This window comes from Mustela nivalis, assembly GCF_964662115.1.
Source record: "Mustela nivalis genome assembly, chromosome: 14".
NCBI classification, from domain to species: Eukaryota; Metazoa; Chordata; class Mammalia; order Carnivora; family Mustelidae; genus Mustela; species Mustela nivalis.
In genome coordinates, this window is record NC_139033.1 from 86303197 (window position 1) to 86326446 (window position 23250).

Below are 23250 nucleotides of genomic sequence, written 5' to 3' on the forward strand. Positions count from 1 at the left end.
TATCTCTGGAAAGTTGAGTCCTTTAACAAAGATACCAAGATACACCCAGTAAGAACCCAAATAACCTTCTTTGCCCATGTCAAGGATTCATAGCAACCCACCAATTTTCTCTTCTGTCAGTGTTTCTGTGTATTTGTTTCTGTTTTGGTATTATATAAATTTTATTCCTGGGGTTTGTTTTGGCTGGGTTCCTTTTTTTTTTTTTTTTTTTCCTTGCCATTTGTCAATCTTTTTGTTTGTCCATTTTTGTTTATAAACCTAATAAATCTTAATTTGGGGGCCTCATTCTGCCTGAGTTCTCTCTCTCTCTCTCTCTTTTTTTCTTTTTTCCTTCTTTTTGATGGTGACTTCTGATAGTTCCAAAACATTCCAGAGCACACCTTGCCTGGATCAAAGTTAATATATTCAGCTATACGTTCCCTCAACCACCTCTCACCGAAATCACTAGGAGGAGGAACACCTAAGAGGAAAAATTCAGAGACTGAGCCCTCTCCATCAGGACTAATAGATATGGACACAAACAGTACGTAGGAAAGGGAATTAAGGGTAACAATTATCCAGGCAATGGCTAGGTTGGAGAAAACCATTTGTGACAAAATAGAATCTCTAAGAGCAGAAGTGAGAGCTGACCTAGCAGAAGTTAAAAATGCTATCAATGAGATCCAATCTAATGTAAATACACTAACAACTAGGGTAACTGAAGCAAAAGATAAAATTAGTGATCTAGAGGACAAACTAATAGAAAAAAAGGATCAGGAGAAGACATGGAACAAACAGCTTTGAAGCCATGAAAAGAGAATTAGGGAAATAAATGACACCATGAAACATTCCAACATCAGAATTATTGGGATCCCTGGGTGGGGGGAGAAAGAGAGAAGACTAGAAAAAATAGTTGAACAAATTCTGGATGAAAAGTTTCCCAGTATGGGGAATGGAACAATTCATGGAAACCAGTGAGAATAAAAACACATTGGTCCAACCCCTATTGGATACAGCAAAAGCAGTCCTAAGAGGGAAATACCTAGCCATTCAAGCCTCATTTTAAAAATTTGAAAAATCCAGAATAAATAAGCTCTCTTTACAGTTTAAAGAACTTGAAAATCCACAACAAACTAACAAAAAATTAAGCCAACCCCAAACACAAGAAGGGAAATAATCAAGATTAGAGCAGAGATAACTGAGATAGAAACTAGAGATACAGAAGAACACATCATCAGAACTAGAAGCTATTTCTTTGAAAGAATCAATAAGATCGATAAACCAATGGCCAAGCTAATCCAAAAGAAAAGAGAGGGATCCAAATTAATAAAATTATAAATGAAAGGGGAGAAATCATGACTAACACCAAGGAAATAGAAACGATCATCAGAAATTATTATCAAGAGTTACTGCCAATAAGTTAAGCAACCTAGGAGAAATGGATGCATTCCTGGAAATCTATAAACATCCAAGACTGAATAAGAAAGAAACTGACAACTCGAGTAGATATCTAGTAAAGAGATTGAAGCAGTGCTCAAAAATCTCCCAAAAAACGAGAGCCCAGGACCTGATGGATTCCCTGGAGAATTCTACCAAACATTAAAAGAACAAATAATGCCTATTCTTCTGAATCTGTTTCAAAAAATAGAAACAGAAGGAAAACTTCAGAATCTTCCTATCAAGCCAGCATTACCCTGATCACCAAACCAGGCAAAGACCCCAACAAAAAGGAGCATTTCAGACAAATATCCCTGATGAATATGGATGCCAAAACTCTCAACAAGATCCTAGCTAACAGAATCCAACAGTACATTAAAAAGATTATCCACCATGACCAGGTGGGATTTATCCCTGGGATACAAGGCTGGTTCAACATTCAGAAATCAGTCAATGTGATAGAACAAATCAGTAAGAGAAAAGAGAAGAACCACATGGTTCTCTCAATTGATGACGAAAAATCATTTGACAAGATACAGCATTCGTTCCTGATAAAACATTTCAAAGTATAGATAGAGGGAACATTCCTCAACTTCATAAAGTCTATCTATGAAAAACTCACAGCAAAAATCATCTCAGTGGGGAAAAGCTGACAGCCTTCTCTTTGAGATTAGGAACATGACAAGGATGTACACTCTTGCCACTGTTGTTTAGCATAGTACTAGAAGTCCTAGCAACAGCAATCAGATGACAAAAAGAATTTAAAAGTATTCAAATTGGCAAAGAAGAAGTCAAACTCTCCTCTTCACATATGACATGATACTTTATATGGAAAACCCAAAAGACTCCACCCCAAAACTACTAGAACTCATTAAGAAATTCAGTAATGTGGCAAGATACAAAATCAATGCACAGAAGTCAGTTGCTTTCTTATATAATAACAATGAAAATATAGAAAGGGAAGTTAGAGAATCCATTCCATTTACTATAGCACCAAGAACAATAAGATACTTGTGAATAAACTTAACCAAAGAGGCAAAGGATCTGTACTTGAGTAACTAGAAAACGCTCATGAAAGAAACTGAAGAAGACACAAACATATAGAAAAGCATTTCATGCACATTAATAAGAAGAATAAACATTGTTAAAATATCTTACTGTCTAGGGGCGCCTGGCTGGCTCAGTGGGTTAAGGCCTCTGCCTTCGGCTCAGGTCATGATCTTGGGGTTCTGGGTTTGAGCCCTGCACCGGGCTCTCTACTCAGTGGGGAGCCTGCTTCCCTTCCTCTCTCTCTCTCTCTGCCTGCCACTCTGCCTACTTGTGATCTCTGTCAAATAAATAAAATCTTAAAAAAAAAAAAAAAAGGCTTACTACCTAGAGCAATCTATACTTTCAATGCCATCCTGATCAAAATCCCACCATTTTTTTTTTCCAAAGTGCTGGAGTAAACAATTCAAAAATCTGTATGGGCACAGAAGGAACCCCGAATTGCTAAGTTAATGTTGAAAAAGAAAAACAAAACTGGGAGTATTCTGTTGCCTGATTTCAAGCTTTACTACAAAGCTGTGATCACCAAGACAGCTGGGTATTGGCATAAAAACAGACACATAGACCAGTGGAATAGAGCAGAGAGCTGATATATGAACCAAAAACTCTATGGTCAAATAACCTTCAACAAAGTGGGGAAAAATCCAGTGGAAACAAGATATACTCTTTAATTAATGGTGCTGAGAAAATTAGATAGCTATGTATCAAAGAATGAAACTTGATCATTATCTTACACCACAAACAAATATAAATTCAAAATGGATAAAGACCTCACCATGAGGCAGGAATCTGGCAAAATCCTAGAGGAGAACATAGGCAGTAACCTCTTCGACATCAGCCACAGCACTTTCTTTCAAGAGATGTCTTCAAAGGCAAAGGAAATAAAAGCAAAAATGAAATTTGGGGAATTCATCGAGATCAAAAGCTTCTGCACAGCACAGGAAACACTTAACAAAACAAAGAGGCAACCCATGGAATGGGAGAAGATATTCACAAACGACACTATAGACAAAGGGCTGATATCCAAGATCTATAAAGAACTCCTCAAACTCACCACTCAAAAAAAAAGTTAATAATGTCAAAAAAATGGATAGAAAACATGAACAGACACTTCTGCAAAGAAGACATACAAATGGCTAACAGACCCAGGAAAAAATGTTAATAATCATTAGCCATCAGGGAGATTCAAATACCACATTGAGATACCACCTTACACCAGTTACAATGGCCAAAATTAACAAGACAGTAAAAAACAAGTGTTGGAGAGGGTATGAAAAAAGGGGAACCCTCATATACTGTTGGTGGAATGCAAGTTGATGCAGCCACTTTGGAAAACAGTGTGGACATTGGGGGAAATTAGAAGGGGAGGTTAACCATGAGAGACTATGGACTCTGAAAAACAATCTGAGGGGTTTGAAGTGGCGGGGGTGGGGGGTGGGAGGTTGGGGTACCAGGTGGTGGGTATTAGAGAGGGCACAGATTGCATGGAGCACTGGGTGTGGTGCAAAAATAATGAATACTGTTATGCTGAAAATAAATTAAAAAAAAGAAAGTAAAAATTGATATAACCTATGACCCTGCAATTGCACTACTGGGTATTTACCCCCAAAATACAGATGTGGTGAAAGAAGGGCCATCTGTACCCCAGTGTTCATAGCAGCATTGGCCACAGTCACCAAACTGTGGAGAGAGCCGAAATGACCTTCAACAGATGAATGGATAAAGAAGATAAGGTCCATATAAATAATGGAGTATCGTGCTTCCATCAGAAAGGATGAATACTCAACTCTTGTATCATCATGGATGGGACTGGAGGAGATTATGTTGAGTGAAATAAGTCAAGCAGAGAGAATCAATTATTATATGGTTTCACTTACTTGTTGAGCATAGGAGTAACATGGAGTACATTGGGAAAAGGAGAGGAAAAATGATTGGGGGTAAATTGGAGGGGAAGATCAACCACGAGAGACTGTGGACTCTGTGAAACAAACTGAGTGTTTTTGAGGGGAAGGGGCGGGTGCTGCGTGAGCCTGGTGGTGGGTTATTAAGGAAGGCATGTATTGCATGGAGCGCTGTGTGTGGTGCATAAACAATGGATCTTGGAACACCAAAAAAATAAAATTTTTAAAAAAATGGAGGGGAGGTGTGGGAACTGGGGACCAAGCTCAGTCACGTGGCCAGTGATAATTACACTCCAGTAAAACCCTGGACTTCAATCTCCATTGAGCTCCCTGGTGAGTAGCCAGCCAGACATATATGCGCTGGGATGATGATGTCTCCCGATGACAATGGAAGCTTTGTGTTGGGACTCTCCCATACCTTGTCTTTACCTCTCTTCATATGTCTGGACCTGATTTTATCCTTTACAATAAGATGGGAGTCCTCAGTATGGCACTTAACTGACTTCTGTGAGTTCTTCTAGGCAATCACCAATTCTGTTGTGGTAGTGGGAAGCTCCAAATGCTAGTTAGTTGGTCAAAGTCACATGTGACCTGGAAGCCATAAACTGTGCCTCGTGTTTTAAGTGAGGAATGGTGCTCTTCATCTGTGGAGTGCCACTGACTCCAGGGGGTCAGAGTTGCACTGTAAAGAACTTTCCTTAAAGTACGAGGCTTTCCAACAAGACAAACACTAACTGGGAAGTTTGACAGGGATAATTGGTTTTTTAGGCTGTTGTTCATGTAGAACACTGCCACACACAGGCCTGAGCCTCCACTTCCAAGTTGGGAGGAGAGATATGCATGCATCCCCAAGGCTTGGAAGCAGATGCAGCAACCTGGAGAGCCTGGAAGGAAAAATATGATGGACATGATGCACTGGGAATTCCTAAGAGGATGTTATGTTGAGCAGGAAGCAAGTCCAGTGACACATTTCAGAGGAAGGATCTCTTGAGTTTGACAGTGAGTCATGAACCATTCATCCCACCAAAGACACAGTGTTGGTTTGCTTGTCCTTCTTTCAGTCAGTGGTTACACTTCTATCTCCACTCCCATGTCCACCCTCACATGCATCTATGTAGTCACTATGTTTGAACTACTGTACCTGAAGAATGGCCGTAACACAAATCCCTTATTACCACAGACAAGCCTCATCCCAACTGACGCTTGCTCTCCCATTGAGCCATGACCTGGGATCCTACCAATAGTCCTGCTTGCTGTCATTATACAGGGTCATATGATGAGCTGCTCCCTGCTTCTGCTATGACCCCCTCCCACACTCTTTAGCCCCAAAACAACCCTGGGAGCCCTTCTGAGAGCATCAAACCTCCAGAAGCTCCCTGAGTCAAGCCATTATGTGAACTGTGTGCAGTCATATGTGATGCCCCATTGACTGGAGGGTCAGGCCAATGAGAAAGTCAACCTCTGAGGCTCAGCATCCCTCTCACCTTTGAGTAATTCTTGGGCAGAACAGATCACTTCTACTTGTTGATTTCTATTGCAATATACATATTTTTCAGTTCACCAAACAGCTTGAAGTTCTATAGGAGCAGGAACCCCACTGCATCCTATTTGATTCTGGATCTGCCTACCTTCTCTAAGGTAGGAAATTTCTCTTCTCCTTTTTGTGCCTCTTTCCATTGACCTTGAGGGAGAGACTGCCACTGCCCTTCTCTCCCAGAACTGACAAGCCAAGAAGGGGCATGAGGTCTGTACACAGACTGGGACAAGGTGAGGCCCCTCAGATCAGGAGCCACAGGGTGGTTCTGAAAATAATGTTGGGTGGGAATGCAGGGTAGGGCTGCAATGAGGGTCACCTTGTGGAGGAGATGGTCACATGACTAGAGGGATATGGGTGAGTGGAGTGGGAGAGGAGTCTTCTTAGGCAGGAGGGGTAAGAAGGGGAATGACCCACTGTGGGTAAGGGGGAGGCTGGGGGCCGTTTGGGGGCAGTGGTGGGAATGCACGGCTTGCACTGGGTAGCAGTGGCACGTAAGAGAGGAAGGCATGTAGGAGACATGTGTGTTCAAAATTTCTGGGCTATCTTTGACACTGACTTTCCAGGGCTAGAACCCCAAGGGCAGCTCATTGGAAAGTGTCCCAGGGACTACACAAATATCATGGCCTCTGCATAATGGTCAAGAGAGAAGAGAGATCCTGAGACAAAAGCTGGGTTAGAGGTTGAGGATCCAGGCATCCAGGCTCTGAGAGGAGACAGTGGAGAGTGCACAGCTTTCTGGGGACAAGACTTGTAGAATGGCCCTTCTGGACCTTGAGTTTGGATGGACTGGCCCCAAAGCTGTAGGTGAACAGGCTCCTATTGGACAAAGGGAGTGTCCATCCTGTGGCCCCAGAGAAACTACTGTGTCTCTGCACACCTTGTCTTGTGGCCTTGAGTGGGCCACACTGGATCTAACTCTAAATCTTGAAAGTATGTCTTTCAGGCAGCTGGGAAAATATGCAGTTCTTTTGCTCAACTTCAGATCATGCTTCTCTCAGTCTAGAACAAGGCCTAAGAAATGACCAATGTGACACATGACCAGAGAGCTTTTTTCTGGGGAGTGGAGTGTTTTGTTGATTATTAGCAAATCACAGCCACTTCTGGAGGGAGAGCAAACTACTTGAGCACTTGCTTCTGGAGGGTGTTGTGCACAGTCTCTCTGCCCCTCAGAGCTTCCTGATTCTCACTCAGTGTGTGATTCTACTAAGAGTAGTTTTTTAATTCTCTCCCCCTCGCTGATCAAAAGCCACCAAAGAGAAGGCCCTAGGGCCTGCTAGAAGGAGACACCCTGAATGACAAAATGGCATCTAGGGGCCTGAAATAGAGGGTCAGGGAGGCCTCCCTTGTCACCCCAGGTCAGGCCTGTTCCCTTGTTTCATAGCCCTCATCCCTGGCTAAATTATCCCCTCCTCCACTGTCCATCTCCGCACTTCAGGACCTCTGCTCACATGCCTTCCTCAGAATTCTGTCCCCAAGCTTGAGAGACCTGAGTGCCTGAAAGACCCAGAGGCCAAGTAAAAATTGAATGAATGAACTAATGTAACAGTGTGTTAACTATACTGGAATTAAACTTAAATTTAAAAGAAGAGAAAAGAAAAAAAAACTGTGTTTATTTGTGCCACACAGTCGCCCAGTTAGCATAAAATGCACTTTAAATAATTCTAATAGATTGAAACTCAGTTTCCAGCTTAAGTACCCATTATTATCACCACATTCTGAAGTGATACTGGCTTCCTCTGCTCCAAAACAGAGGCTAAATTTGGGAAAGATTCAAGGAAGTGACCCCTACTTTACCAAAATATCAGCATGGAATCCTTAAATTCTGAAGTTCTGACAGAGAAGAGTCACCTGCCTGTGGACATGATTTGCTTTCTCAGATGGCTCGGACACCTGAGGATATATCAGCATTTTGCTTCCAGAAGGGCAAATGTGAAAGGTATAATTCCGTAACCACTACGTTCTACTTCATTTTAGAAGAGCAATATTAGAACCGTGAGATGAAGAAAACCTGCAGATACAGTGAATACCCATACCTTCATTTTATTTTTCAAAGAAAGAGTGCCAAAGACTTTCTCCTAATGGGATAACAAAAGAAACTTACAGAAGACCTATAATTGTTCAATAAAACTAAAATAGAAAATGAATATAGAAAATGGAGGAAAAATCCAAAGAAAAGTTTAGGAATAAGCTGTTCACTGAACAGTCCTTCCAGTCGAGAAAAATGGAGATCCCCCACCCCCGCCACCACTTCTCAGTAGGGAGGAGGGCTCAAGTCTCGCCTGCGAGCAGGTCAGGCCCCAGAGCATGAGGACAGCAAGGTGTATTTGCTGCCCAGGGGCTGAGCACATGGGGTCCTGTCAGCCGGAGAGGTGGCTCTCCACAGAGGGTCACTGCTGGCCCCTGTACTCTGTCTGTTGCTGAACAGATGCTACCATTTTCCAAGGGAGTCAGACCCACAAATGTTGGGGAGCTCTGGCTAAGGGCCCAGCCCAGTGGTCCGGCTTTGCTGAGGGGCGGTACTCACTGGTGGTGTGTAGGTAGGTGCAGGTCTGGATCTCCCTTCCTTCATTACTGGCAAAGCACTGGAAGATCCCCTAGTCCTGCAGATGCAGCTTCTGGATGCACAAGCCCCAGCCTGACAGCATCATGTATCGGGGTTCTGGAGCCTGCTCATGGACACGGCATCCTTGCACCACACCAAAGGGTGGGAAGAGGGACCCCTGTATGGGAGTGGAAATAATTGGGCATTTGAAAAAATTAAATTTCAATCATTTACTGTGAGGGCTGAGGCAAGCATGATTCAGAGGATACAGGCAATACTTTTGTGGCATTTTTCTGTCTAGGAGTCCTTTCAACAACCCCATACGGTGTTATTTTTCTCATGTCTATGAAGAAATGGACAGAGAGAAGCAGCAAGAGGAAGAGCAGGACTGAAGTCCTGATGCCAGGCTGCAGACTGTTCTGTTCCTCCTGAGCTGGTGCAGGACTGTGCTCTGGTCTGGACTGAAATGAATTGCAGCCGTGACCGTGACCGTGACCGACCTGGGAACAGGTAGGGATTGGGAGGAAGGTCCTTGCTACACTGCAGAGCTTGACTCTGGTACTCGAGGCTCGGGGAAGGTCCACCAGGAAATGAGACACATTTTGCAGGAAGTAGTCATTGCAACCCCAAGATGTCAGGGAGATCAACCGCATGAGTGTACACAAATCTCCTAGTGCCCAGCACATGACCAGCCCTCAATGGCTAGAATGACTATGATTACAACTAACCGCAAGAAGGCATCCCATCTTTCCAACCATCTCCTGCTGAGGGCGCTGGACATCACTGGCCTAAGTGGGTGTCTACAGCACTGGAAGATGGGTGCTCTTAATTAAGCACCCAAGATTCATGTGGGTGGAGACTGAGGAGACACGAGTGGCATTCAACTCTGGACATGGGAAAGGCTGCCATGGCCCCTGAGATAAATGTGAGTCCAGCAGGTGATGAGGAAGGGCTGCAGGACAGTGCCTGTCCCTAGGAGCTAATGGCATTCAGAGCAAGGCCAACATTTGGACCAGGAGGATGGGAGCTTCAGATTGTGGTTACGTGTGCCTTCCTCATCCTAATGATAAGTGAAAACCCAGGCCTCGGTTAGTGAGACCAGAGCTCCGTGCCACCCAACTGGCCCAGCTGATGGAGAGTGAGGCTGGATTTGGGAGGGAAGATGCAGGGGCAAAGGACATGCCCACAGGGGCAGAACTTGGGTTGTAAATGAAGGGGCTGTCCTCAATCTGAGAGCACGAGGACCTCTGTTGCTCAGCCATCCCATAGCTGTGCTCAGCACGTGGACCCTGGGTGATTATGCCTCATGAACTGTTCCCCTGGTACCTTACTGCATGGGATGAGCCCTGACTGGGGAGGCGCCAGGCTCCTTCCCTGGGCAGTTCCCCTAGTCACACAAGCCTGAATAGCAACAGGGGACACAGCCTCCTTGGCACTTCTCCAGCCCTTCTAAATCACTGGAGAGGCCAACTGGTAGACATGACAGGCTGTGCACAGAAACTCCACCAAAGCACATGAGACAACGAGGTCCTGAGCCACGGCAGGCATGTGTATGCTTGCTGTGGGTCCATGGGAAACACACAGGAATGTCTAGGCTGGTTCTGTACCTCAGTATCCCTACAGATGAAATTAATTTAAATAAAACACGTCTCAACAGGATTCATGGTGAGACGCACATCCTACTGCCTTGACTTCAGGTGCTATGTAGGTATAAGAAGTATAAGATGTAAGACTTAATAAATAAAGTTAATATCACAGAATATTTCAAGATTATATGTTCTCAGATTCTGTTCTTTGCCTTAATTATGTTTTCTGCCACTTTTCATCAAATTAGGAAATTTAAAAGAATCAATTTAAGGGAAAAGCATAACCAAGTCATGTAAGATCTCATAAGAGCAATTACATGATGTGGTTTCATGAAGAGTAACCACTTCCCATGCTGCTATAGTTTCATTGTCAAAATTAAAAGAAAGCAGTAAATTATCCAATGGCAACATTGAAAGGCCAGATCAATATATATATTTACATGTCTATATTTAACAAGCCATTTACCGTATATAAACTATGCAACAAAGAGCATTATCTTATCAAGGGAAGAGCTTAAGATTGTCACTCATCAAAAATTAATTGTTACTATACATGGAACTGGGAGCCTTTCCATTTGGGGGGGATGTAGTGTCATAAACAGAAATCTTATCCCAAACAGTGCTGCAGATGTTGGTTTGTAAAATCTGAGTACTCAAAATGCAACACAGTTGCACTTCCAGACCACTGCTAAATTTAGAAAATGGTGTTTATACCAGGAAGAGAGCAATGTGGCCCACTGCGAATGGGACACTTCCATGTAGAGTTCACATTACTCTCTCCTCACCCTTCCCCAAGATCCTGGGCAGCAAGGGATCCTGCAGAGCAGATGCGCCAACAGCATCCCCGTGAACTGACCAGGAAACTGGGGACCAAGTACCCCAGGACACATGCTGTGGGCAGAAGCACAGTGGGTATAGGAGGGTGCCCATGGCAGACTCCGATCTCCACAGGAGCCGTCAGGACCGCTCAGAGGGCACCCCCCACTCCCTTTCAGAGATGGAAGATGATATGCCTGGACCTGTGGATTGCTAGCATGTGTTCTAGGCCTGGACCTCGGAACTCTGGGAGAAGTCAGATGCCCTGGCCAAAGCCTCTGCTCTGCAAGCTGATGCCTCTGGAACTGGATCCTATCTCCCTTTCCATGCTCTCCTGGTGGTTTGTCCAGTCTTCAATGAGTAGTTCCTGCATGCCAGATACTCCTCTCCCTGGCTCTGAGACTTGAACATATTACTCAGCCTTACCTTCTCAAGTCTTGATTTCATAAGTGTACACTGAGATGACAGTATCTCTTTTATGGAGCTGTTTTGAAGATTTACAAAATTGCTAGTGATCTTTGTACTCCAAGTTCTTAGAATAAAATACCTGCTCTGAAGATGCACAGGTTTAAACATAAAAATTTTAAAAAAAAAAAGGTCCTTTTCACTGACAGTCTCCTGTGCACTAACATATAGTAATTGTTAATGAAATTGCCCTTAAAAAGCCTGTCTCTGTGAGGGGGGTCTGTGTAATTATTTGTGCTGCCTGACAGGGGACAGCTCATTTAACAAGGCAAGGGGATGAGCAGTGAAGATTACTAGAATATCAAAATATAAGTCAACCCAAAGCTGAAAAGAAAAAAAAAAAGAAAGGTTTCCTGTTCATCTGAGCCAGGAAGTGACACATAAACCTCCTCAGTCTCCCCCTCCCCAGGAACCCCTAAATCATTGGAGAGCTGAGTAGGGGAAAGTTGTTCAGGTGGCATTTAGTTAGAAAGTACATAAACAAGGTATCTTGGAATGCAAATAATAATAATAATAACAACAAAAATTTCAAAGTTCACCTAATCTCCTATAGTGCAGATCTGCAAATGAAGGAGGGTAAAAGGCAGACACCTGGCTCTGTTGCTTTAGGGGAAGAGCAAGCATAAGGAGACAGGAAGATAGACTCTGGAGAGTGTATGGAACCCAGAATGTGTGGGGGGACAGGGGAGGAAAATCAGCCTGGGGATGCCAGGGAGCAGGGCATTCCAGGCAGGGAATGCTGCAGAGCCCACACTGCCTGGTGGGCTCGGGGTGCTAGAGGAGCTGCTGGGGCCTACAGGCTGAGCCCTGAAGGCAAGAGGAGACATGGGGAAAGGGGCGGTGATGGCAGAGGTCATCCCAGAGAAAGCCTCACTCCTCCAGGAGAACTCTGGGCAATAACCTAAAGGTGGGGGCACCTGGTTGGCTCAGATAGTTGTGTCTGCCTTCTACTCAGCTCATGATTTCAGGGTCCTGGGATCTAGCCCTATAATCTATATCCAGGCAAGGGACCTTTCTTCTCCCTATCCTTCTACTGCTGCCCTTGCTTGTGCTCTCATTCTCTCTGTCAGGTAAATAAATAAAAACTTTTAAAAAATGCATATATAGGAGTCAAGATGGTGGAGAAGTAGCCAGCTGAGACTACTTCAGCTAGCCAGAGATCAGCTAGATAGCTTATCTAAAGATTGCAAACACCTGAAAATTCATCGGCAGATCGAAGAGAAGAACAGCAATTCTGGAAACAGAAAAACAACCACTTTCTGAAAGGTCGGACCGGCGGAGAAGTGAATCCAAAGCGACGGGAAGATAGACCCCGGGGGAGGGGCCGGCTCCCGGCAAGCAGCAGAGCAACCGCGCACAAAATCAGGACTTTTAAAAGTCTGTTCCGCTGAGGGACATCGCTCCAGAGGCTAAACCGGGGCAAAGCACACGCGGGGTCAGCATGGCCTCGGGTCCCGCAGGGTCACAGAAGGATCGGGGGTGTCTGAGTGTCGCAGAGCTTGCGGGTATTGGAACGGGAAAGCCGGCTACAGAGACAGAGCCGACAGTAAGCTCGCAGCTCGGTGTTACCTTGAACCGGTCGCAGGCTCAGTGAGCTCGGAGCAAGGCCAGAGGTCAGGCAGACGGGAGTAACTGGGCGCTGTTCTCTGAGGGCGCACCGAGGAGTGGGGCCCTGGACTCTCGGCTCCTCCGGGCCGGAGACCAGGAGGCCACCATTTGTATTCCCGTCCTCTGGAACTCTACGGAAAGCCTCAGGGAACAAAAGCTCCTGAAAGCAAACCGAGCGGATTACTCACCCCAGCCCCGGGTAAGGGCGGTGTAATTCCGCCTGGGGCAAAGACACTTGAGAATCACTACAACAGGCCCCTCCCCCAGAAGATCAGCAAGAAATCCAGCCGAGACCAAGTTCACCTACCAAGGAGTGTGGTTTCAATACCAAGGAGAGCAGCAGAACTCCAGAGGAGGAGAAAGCCAAGACGGAACACATGGATTTTTTCCTGTGATTTTTTTTAGTCTTGCAGTTAATTTAATTTTTTTTTTCATTTTTTTTTTTTTTTTCTCGCCTTCGGGTAAAAAAAATTTTTTTTAACTGTTACCTTTTTCTTTTTTAACGATTTTTTACTAGTTTATCTAATATATATATTTTCTCTTTTTTACATTTTTCTTAGGTGTTTTCTTTTTTTAAAAATTCTTTTCTTTTTTTTTTCTTTTTGCTTTTTTTTTTTATTTCTTCCTTTTTGAACCTCTTTTTACCCCCTTTCTCCCCACTCACGATTATGGATCTATTCTAATTTGGTTAAAGCATATTTTCCAGGGGCTGTTGCCACCCTTTTAGTATTTTCCTTGCCCCTTCATTTACTCTTATCTGGACAAAATGACAAGACGTAAAAATTCAACACAAAAAAAAGAACAAGAGGCAGTACCGAAGGCTAGGGACCTAATCAATACAGACATCGGTAATATGTCAGATCTAGAATTCAGAATGACAATTCTCAAGGTTCTAGCCGGGCTCGAAAAAGGCATGGAAGATATTAGAGAAACCCTCTCAAGAGATATAAAAGCCCTTTCTGGAGAAATAAAAGAACTAAAATCTAAACAAGTTGAAATAAAAAAAGCTATTAATGAGGTGCAATCAAAAATGGAGGCTCTAACTGCTAGGATAAATGAGGCAGAAGAAATAATTAGTGATATAGAAGACCAAATGACAGAGAATAAAGAAGCTGAGCAAAAGAGGGACAAACAGCTACTGGAACACGAGGGGAGAATTCGAGAGATAAGTGACACCATAAGACAAAACAACATTAGAATAATTGGGATTCCAGAATAAGAAGAAAGAGAGAGGGGAGCAGAAGGTATACTGGAGAGAATTATTGGGGAGAATTTCCCCAATATGGCAAAGGGAACGAGCATCAAAATTCAGGAGGTTCAGAGAACGCCCCTCAAAATCAATAAGAATAGGCCCACACCCCGTCACCTAATAGTAAAATTTACAAGTCTCAGTGACAAAGAGAAAATCCTGAAAGCAGCCCGGGAAAAGAAGTCTGTAACATACAATGGTAAAAATATTAGATTGGCAGCTGACTTATCCACAGAGACCTGGCAGGCCAGAAAGAGCTGGCATGATATTTTCAGAGCACTAAACGAGAAAAACATGCAGCCCAGAATACTATATCCAGCTAGGCTATCATTGAAAATAGAAGGAGAGATTAAAAGCTTCCAGGACAAACAACAACTGAAAGAATTTGCAAATACCAAACCAGCTCTACAGGAAATATTGAAAGGGGTCCTCTAAGCAAAGAGAGAGCCTACAAGTGGTAGATCAGAAAGGAACAGAGACCATATGCAGTAACAGTCACCTTACAGGCAATACAATGGCACTAAATTCATATCTCTCAATAGTTACCCTGACTGTGAATGGGCTAAATGCCCCTGTCAAAAGACACAGGGTATCAGAGTGGATAAAAAAACAAAACCCATCTATATATTGCCTCCAAGAAACTCATTTTAAGCCCGAAGACACCTCCAGATTTAAAGTGAGGGGGTGGAAAAGAATTTACCATGCTAATGGACATCAGAAGAAAGCAGGAGTGGCAATCCATATATCAGATCAATTAGATTTGAAGCTAAAGACTATAATAAGAGATGAGGAAGGACACTATATCAAACTCAAAGGGTCTGTCCAACAAGAAGATTTAACAATTTTAAATATCTATGCCCCCAACGTGGGAGCAGCCAACTATATAAACCAATTAATAACAAAATCAAAGAAACACATCAACAATAATACAATAATAGTAGGGGACTTTAACACTCCCCTCACTGAAATGGACAGGTCATCCAAGCAAAAGATCAGCAAGGAAATAAAGGCCTTAAATGACAAACTGTACCAGAAGGATATCACAGAGATATTCAGAACATTTCATCCCAAAGCAACAGAATACACATTCTTCTCTAGTGCACATGGAACATTCTCCAGAATAAATCACATCCTTGGTCCTAAATCAGGACTCAACCGGTATCAAAAGATTGGGATCATTCCCTGCATATTTTCAGACCACAATGCTCTAAAGCTAGAACTCAACCACAAAAGGGTGTTTGGAAAGAAACCAAATACATGGAGACGAAACAGTATCCTTCTAAAGAATGAATGGGTCAACAGGGAAATTAAAGAAGAATTGAAAAAAATCATGGAAACAAATAATAATGAAAATACAACGGTTCAAAATCTGTGGGACACAACAAAGGCAGTCCTGAGAGGAAAATATATAGCGGTACAGGCCTTTCTCAAGAAACAAGAAAGGTCTCAGGTACACAACCTAACCCTACACCTAAAGGAGCTGGAGAAAGAACAAGAAAGAAACCCTAAGCCCAGCAGGAGAAGAGAAATCATAAAGATGAGAGCAGAAATCAATAAAATAGAAACCAAAAAAAAAAAAAAAAATAGAACAAATCAACGAAAGTAGGAGCTAGTTCTTTGAAAGAATTAATAAAATTGACAAACCCCTGGCCCGACTTATCAAAAAAAAAAAGAGAAAGGACCCAAATAAATAAAATCATGAATGAAAGAGGAGAGATCACAACTAACACCAAAGAAATACAAACTATTATAACAACATACTATGAGCAACTCTACGCCAATAAATTTGACAATCTGGAAGAAATGGATGCATTCCTAGAAACATATAAATTACCACAACTGAACCAAGAAGAAATAGAAAGCCTGAACAGACCCATAACCAGTAAGGACAATGAAACAGTCATTAAAAATCTCCAAACAAACAAAAGCCCAGGGCCAGACGTCTTCCCGGGGGAATTCTACCAAACATTTAAAGAAGAACTAATTCCTATTCTCCTGAAACTGTTCCAAAAAATAGAAAGGGAAGGAAAACTTCCAAACTCATTTTATGAGGCCAACATCACCTTGATCCCAAAACCAGACAAGGATCCCACCAAAAGAGAGCTAGAGACCAATATCCTTGATGAACACAGATGCGAAAATACTCAACAAAATACTAGCCAATAGGATTCAACAGTACATTAAAAAGATTATTCACCACGACCAAGTGGGATTTATTCCAGGGCTGCAAGGTTGGTTCAACATCCGCAAATCAGTCAATGTGATAAAACACATCAATAAAAGAAAGAACAAGAACTGTATGATACTCTCAATAGATGCTGAAAAAGCATTTGACAAAGTACAGCATCCCTTCCTGATCAAAACTCTTCAAAGTGTAGGGATAGAGGGCACATACCTCAATATCATCAAAGCCATCTATGAAAAACCCACCGCAAATATCATTCTCAATGGAGAAAAACTGAAAGCTTTTCCGCTAAGGTCAGAAACACGGCAGGGATGTCCATTATCACCACTGCTATTCAACATAGTACTAGAGGTCCTAGCCTCAGCATCAGACAACAAAAGGAAATTAAAGGCATCCAAATTGGCAAAGAAGAAGTCAAATTATCACTCTTCGCAGATGATATGATACTATATGTGGAAAACCCAAAAGACTCCACTCCAAAACTGCTAGAACTTATACAGGAATTCAGTAAAGTGTCAGGATATAAAATCAATGCACAGAAATCAGTTGCATTTCTCTCCACCAACAGCAAGACAGAAGAAATGGAAATTAAGGAGTCAATCCCATTTACAATTGCACCCAAAACCATAAGATACCTAGGAATAAACCTAACCAAAGAGGCACAGAATCTATACTCAGAAAACTATAAAGTACTCATGAAAGAAATTGAGGAAGACACAAAGAAATGGAAAAATGTTCCATGCTCCTGGATTGGAAGAATAAATATTGTGAAAATGTCTATGCTACCTAAAGCAATCTACACATTTAATGCAATTCCTATCAAAGTGCCATCCATCTTTTTCAAAGAAATGGAACAAATAATGCTACAATTTATATGGAACCAGAAAAGACCTCGAATAGCCAAAGGGATACTGAAAAAGAAAGCCAATGTTGGTGGCATCACAATTCCGGACTTCAAGCTCTATTTCAAAGCTGTCATCATCAAGACAGCATGGTACTGGCACAAAACAGACACATAGATCAATGGAACAGAATAGAGAGCCCAGAAATAGACCCTCAACTCTATGGTCAACTAATCTTCGACAAAGCAGGAAAGAATGTCCAATGGAAAAAAGACAGCCTCTTCAATAAATGGTGCTGGCAAAATTGGTCAGCCACATGCAGAAAAATGAAATTGGACCATTTCCTTACACCACACACAAAAATAGACTCAAAATGGATGAAGGACCTCAATGTGCGAAAGGAATCCATCAAAATCCTTGAGGAGACCACAGGCAGCAACCTCTTCAACCTCTGCCGCAGCAACATCTTCCTAGGAACAACGCCAAAGGCAAGGGAAGCAAGGGCAAAAATGAACTATTGGGATTTCATCAAGATCAAAAGCTTTTGCACAGCAAGGGAAACAGTTAACAAAATCAAAAGACAACTGACAGAATGGGAGAAGATATTTGCAAATGACATATCAGATAAAGGACTAGTGTCCAGAATCTATAAAGAACTTAGCAAACTCAACACCCAAAGAACAAATAATCCAATCAAGAAATGGGCAGAGGACATGAACAGACATTTCTGCAAAGAAGACATCCAGATGGCCAACAGACACATGAAAAAGTGCTCCATATCACTCGGCATCAGGGAAATACAAATCAAAACCACAATGAGATATCACCTCACACCAGTCAGAATGGCTAAAATCAACAAGTCAGGAAATGACAGATGCTGGCGAGGATGCGGAGAAAGGGGAACCCTCCTACACTGTTGGTGGGAATGCAAGCTGGTGCAGCCACTCTGGAAAACAGCATGGAGGTTCCTCAGAATGTTGAAAATAGAACTGCCCTATGACCCAGCAATTGCACAATTGGGTATTTACCCTAAAGATACAAATGTAGTGATCCAAAGGGGCACATGCACCCGAATGTTTATAGCAGCAATGTCCACAATAGCCAAACTATGGAAAGAACCTAGATGTCCATCCACAGATGAATGGATCCAGATGATGTGGTATATATACACAATGGAATACTATGCAGCCATCAAAAGAAATGAAATCTTGCCATTTGCGACAACATGGATGGAACTAGAGCGTATCATGCTTAGCGAAATAAGTCAAGCAGAGAAAGACAACTATCATATGATCTCCCTGATATGAGGAAGTGGTGATGCAACATGGAGGCTTAAGTGGGTAGGAGAAGAATAAATGAAACAAGATGGGATTGGGAGGGAGACAAACCATAAGTGACTCTTAATCTCACAAAACAAACTGAGGGTTGCTGGGGGGAGGGGGTTTGGGAGAAGGGGGTGGGATTATGGACATTGGGGAGGGTATGTGCTTTGGTGAGAGCTGTGAAGTGTTTAAACCTGGTGATTCGCAGACCTTTACCCCTGGGGATAAAAATATATGTTTATAAAAAATAAAAAATTTTATTAAAAGCCTTCAAAAAAAAAAAGAAAAAGAAAAAAAAATACCACCTTATACCAGTTAGAATGACAATAAATGACAAGATAAAAACAACAAATGTTGGAGAGCTTGTGAGGAAAGGGGAACCCTCTTACACTGTTGCTGGAAATGCAAGTTGGTGCAGCCTCTTTGGAAGACAGTACACAGGTTTCTGAAAAAGTTAAAATAGAGCTACCCTATGACCTAGCAGTTGCACTACTGGGTATTTACCCAAAGATAAAGATACAGTGAAAAGAATGGACACATGCACCCCAATGTTCAAAGCTGCAATGACCACAATCACTGAATGGTGGAAGGTGCTGAGGTGTCCTTCAACAGACGAATGGATAAAGAAGATGTGGCCCATATATACAATGGAATATCACTCAGCCATCAGAAAAGATAAATACCCAACATTTGCATCAACATGGATGGAACTGTAGATTATGCAAAGTGAAATAAGTCAAATAGAGAAAGACAATTATCATATGGTTTCGTTTATTTGTGGAACATAAGGAATAATATGGAGGACATTAGGGGAGGGAAGAGTATCAGAGGGGAAGAGGAACCATAAGTGACTATGGACTCTGGGAATCAATCTGAGGGTTTTATAGGGGAGGGGGTGGGGGGATGGGTGAGCCCAAAGATGCATACTATGAAGGACACATATTGCATGGAGTACCGGGTGTTATATGCATAAATGAATCATGGGGGACGCCTGGATGGCTCGGTTGATTATGCCGCTGCCTTTGGCTCAGGTCATGATTCCAGCATCCTGGGATGGAGTTCCACATCAGGCTCCTTGCTCAGCTAGAGCCTGCTTCTCCATCTGCCTCTGCCTGCCACTCTGTCTGCCTTCGCTCACTCTGACAAATAAATAAAATCTTTTTAAAAAAAAAAATGAATCATGGGGGGAGGAGTCAAGATGGCGGAGAAGTAGCAGGCTGACACTACTTCAGCTAGCCAGAGATCCGCTAGATAGCTAATCTAAAGATTGCAAACACCTGAAAATCCATCGGCAGATCGAAGAGAAGAAGAACAGCAATTCTGGAAACAGAAAAACAACCACTTTCTGAAAGTCTTGCAGTTAATTTAATTTTTTTTTTCATTTTTTTTTTTTCGCCTTCGGGTAAATTTTTTTTTTTAAACTGTTACCTTTTTCTTTTTAAACGATTTTTTACTAGTTTATCTAATATATATATTTTTTCTTCTCTATATTTTTCTTATTTGTTTTCTTTTTATAAATTCTTTTCTTTTTTTCTTTTTTTCTCTTTCTTCCTTTTGGAACCTCTTTTTGTCCCCTTTCTCCCCCCTCACGATTTTGGATCTCTTCTAATTTGGTTAAAGTATATTTTCCTAGGGTTGTTGCCACACGTTTAGTATTTTACTTGCCCCTTTATATAATCTTATCTGGACAAAATGACAAGACGGAAAAATTCAACACAAAACAAAGAACAAGAGGCAGTACGGAAAACTAGGGACCTAATCAATACAGACATTGGCAGTATGTCAGATCTAGAGTTCAGAATGACAATTCTCAAGGTTCTAGCCGGGCTCGAAAAAGGCATGGAAGATATTAGAGAAACCCTCTCGAGAGATATAAAGGCCCTTTCTGGAGAAATAAAAGAACTAAAATCTAACCAAGTTGAAATAAAAAAAGCTATTAATGAGGTGCAATCAAAAATGGAGGCTATCACTCCTAGGATAAATTAGGCAGAAGAAAGAATTAGTGATATAGAAGACCAAATGACAGAGAATAAAGAAGCTGAGCAAAAGAGGGACAAACAGCTACTGGACCACGAGGGGAGAATTCGAGAGATAAGTGACACCATAAGACGAAACAACATTAGAATAATTGGGATTCCAGAATAAGAAGAAAGAGAGAGGGGAGCAGAAGGTATACTAGAGAGAATTATTGGGGAGAATTTTCCCAATATGGCAAAGGGAACGAGCATCAAAATTCAGGAGGTTCGGAGAACGCCCCTCAAAATCAATAAGAATAGGCCCACACCCCGTCACCTAATAGTAAAATTTACAAGTCTCAGTGACAAAGAGAAAATCCTGAAAGCAGCCCGGGAAAAGAAGTCTATAACATACAATGGTAAAAATATTAGATTGGCAGCTGACTTATCCACAGAGACCTAGCAGGCCAGAAAGAGCTGGCATGATATTTTCAGAGCACTAAACGAGAAAAACATGCAGCCCAGAATACTATATCCAGCTAGGCTATCATTGAAAATAGAAGGAGAGATTAAAAGCTTCCAGGACAAACAACAACTAAAGAATTTGCAAACACCAAACCAGCTCTACAGGAAATATTGAAAGGGGTCCTCTAAGCAAAGGCAAGTGGTAGATCAGAAAGGAACAGAGACCATATACAGTAACAGACACCTTACAGGCAATACAATGGCACTAAATTCATATCTCTCAATAGTTATCCTGAATGTTAATGGGCTTAATGCCCCTGTCAAAAGACACAGGGTATCAGAGTGGATAAAAAAACAAAACCCATCTATATGTTGCCTCCAAGAAACTCATTTTAAGCCCGAAGACACCTCCAGATTTAAAGTGAGGGGGTGGAAAAGAATTTACCATGCTAATGGACATCAGAAGAAAGCAGGAGTGGCAATCCTTATATCAGATCAATTAGATTTTAAGCCAAAGACTATAATAAGAGATGAGGAAGGACACTATATCATATTCAAAGGGTGTGTCCAACAAGAAGATTTAACAATTTTAAATATCTATGCCCCCAACGTGGGAGCAGCCAACTATATAAACCAATTAATAACAAAATCAAAGAAACACATCACCAATAATACAATAATAGTAGGGGACTTTAACACTCCCCTCACTGAAATGGACAGATCATCCAAGCAAAAGATCAGCAAGGAAATAAAGTCCTTAAACGACACACTGGACCAGATGGACATCACAGATATATTCAGAACATTTCATCCCAAAGCAACAGAATACACATTCTTCTCTAGTGCACATGGAACATTCTACAGAATAGATCACATCCTCGGTCCTAAATCAGGACTCAACTGGTATCATAAGATTGGGATCATTCCCTGCATATTTTCAGACCACAATGCTCTAAAGCTAGAACTCAACCACAAAAGGAAGTTTGAAAAGAACCAAAATACATGGAGACTAAACAGCATCCTTCTAAAGAATGAATGGGTCAACCGGGAAATTAAAGAAGAATTGAAAAAAATCATGGAAACAAATGATAATGAAAATACAATGGTTCAAAATCTGTGGGACACAACAAAGGCAGTCCTGAGAGGAAAATATATAGCGGTACAGGCCTTTCTCAAGAAACAAGAAAGGTCTCAGGTACACAACCTAGCCCTACACCTAAAGGAGCTGGAAAAAGAACAAGAAAGAAACCCTAAGCCCAGCAGGAGAAGAGAAATCATAAAGATCAGAGAAGAAATCAATGAAATAGAAACCAAAAAAACAATAGAGCAAATCAACGAAAGTAGGAGCTAGTTCTTTGAAAGAATTAATAAAATTGACAAACCCCTGGCCCGACTTATCAAAAAAAAAAGAGAAAGGACCCAAATAAATAAAATCATGAATGAAAGAGGAGAGATCACAACTAACACCAAAGAAATACAAACTATTATAACAACATACTATGAGCAACTCTACGCCAATAAATTTGACAATCTGGAAGAAATGGATGCATTCCTAGAAACATATAAACTACCACAACTGAACCAGGAAGAAATAGAAAGCCTGAACAGACCCATAACCAGTAAGGAGATTGAAACAGTCATTAAAAATCTCCAAACAAACAAAAGCCCAGGGCCAGACGTCTTCCCGGGGGAATTCTACCAAACATTTAAAGAAGAACTAATTCCTATTCTCCTGAAACTGTTCCAAAAAATAGAAAGGGAAGGAAAACTTCCAAACTCATTTTATGAGGCCAGCATCACCTTGATCCCAAAACCAGACAAGGATCCCACCAAAAAAGAGAGCTATAGACCAATATCCTTGATGAACACAGATGCGAAAATACTCAACAAAATACTAGCCAATAGGATTCAACAGTACATTAAAAAGATTATTCACCACGACCAAGTGGGATTTATTCCAGGGCTGCAAGGTTGGTTCAACATCCGCATATCAGTCAATGTGATACAACACATCAATAAAAGAAAGAACAAGAACCATATGATATTCTCAATAGATGCTGAAAAAGCATTTGACAAAGTACAGCATCCCTTCCTGCTCAAAACTCTTCAAAGTGTAGGGATAGAGGGCACATACCTCAATATCATCAAAGCCATCTATGAAAAACCCACCGCAAATATCATTCTCAATGGAGAAAAACTGAAAGCTTTTCCGCTAAGGTCAGGAACACGGCAGGGATGTCCATTATCACCACTGCTATTCAACATAGTACTAGAGGTCCTAGCCTCAGCAATCAGACAACAAAAGGAAATTAAA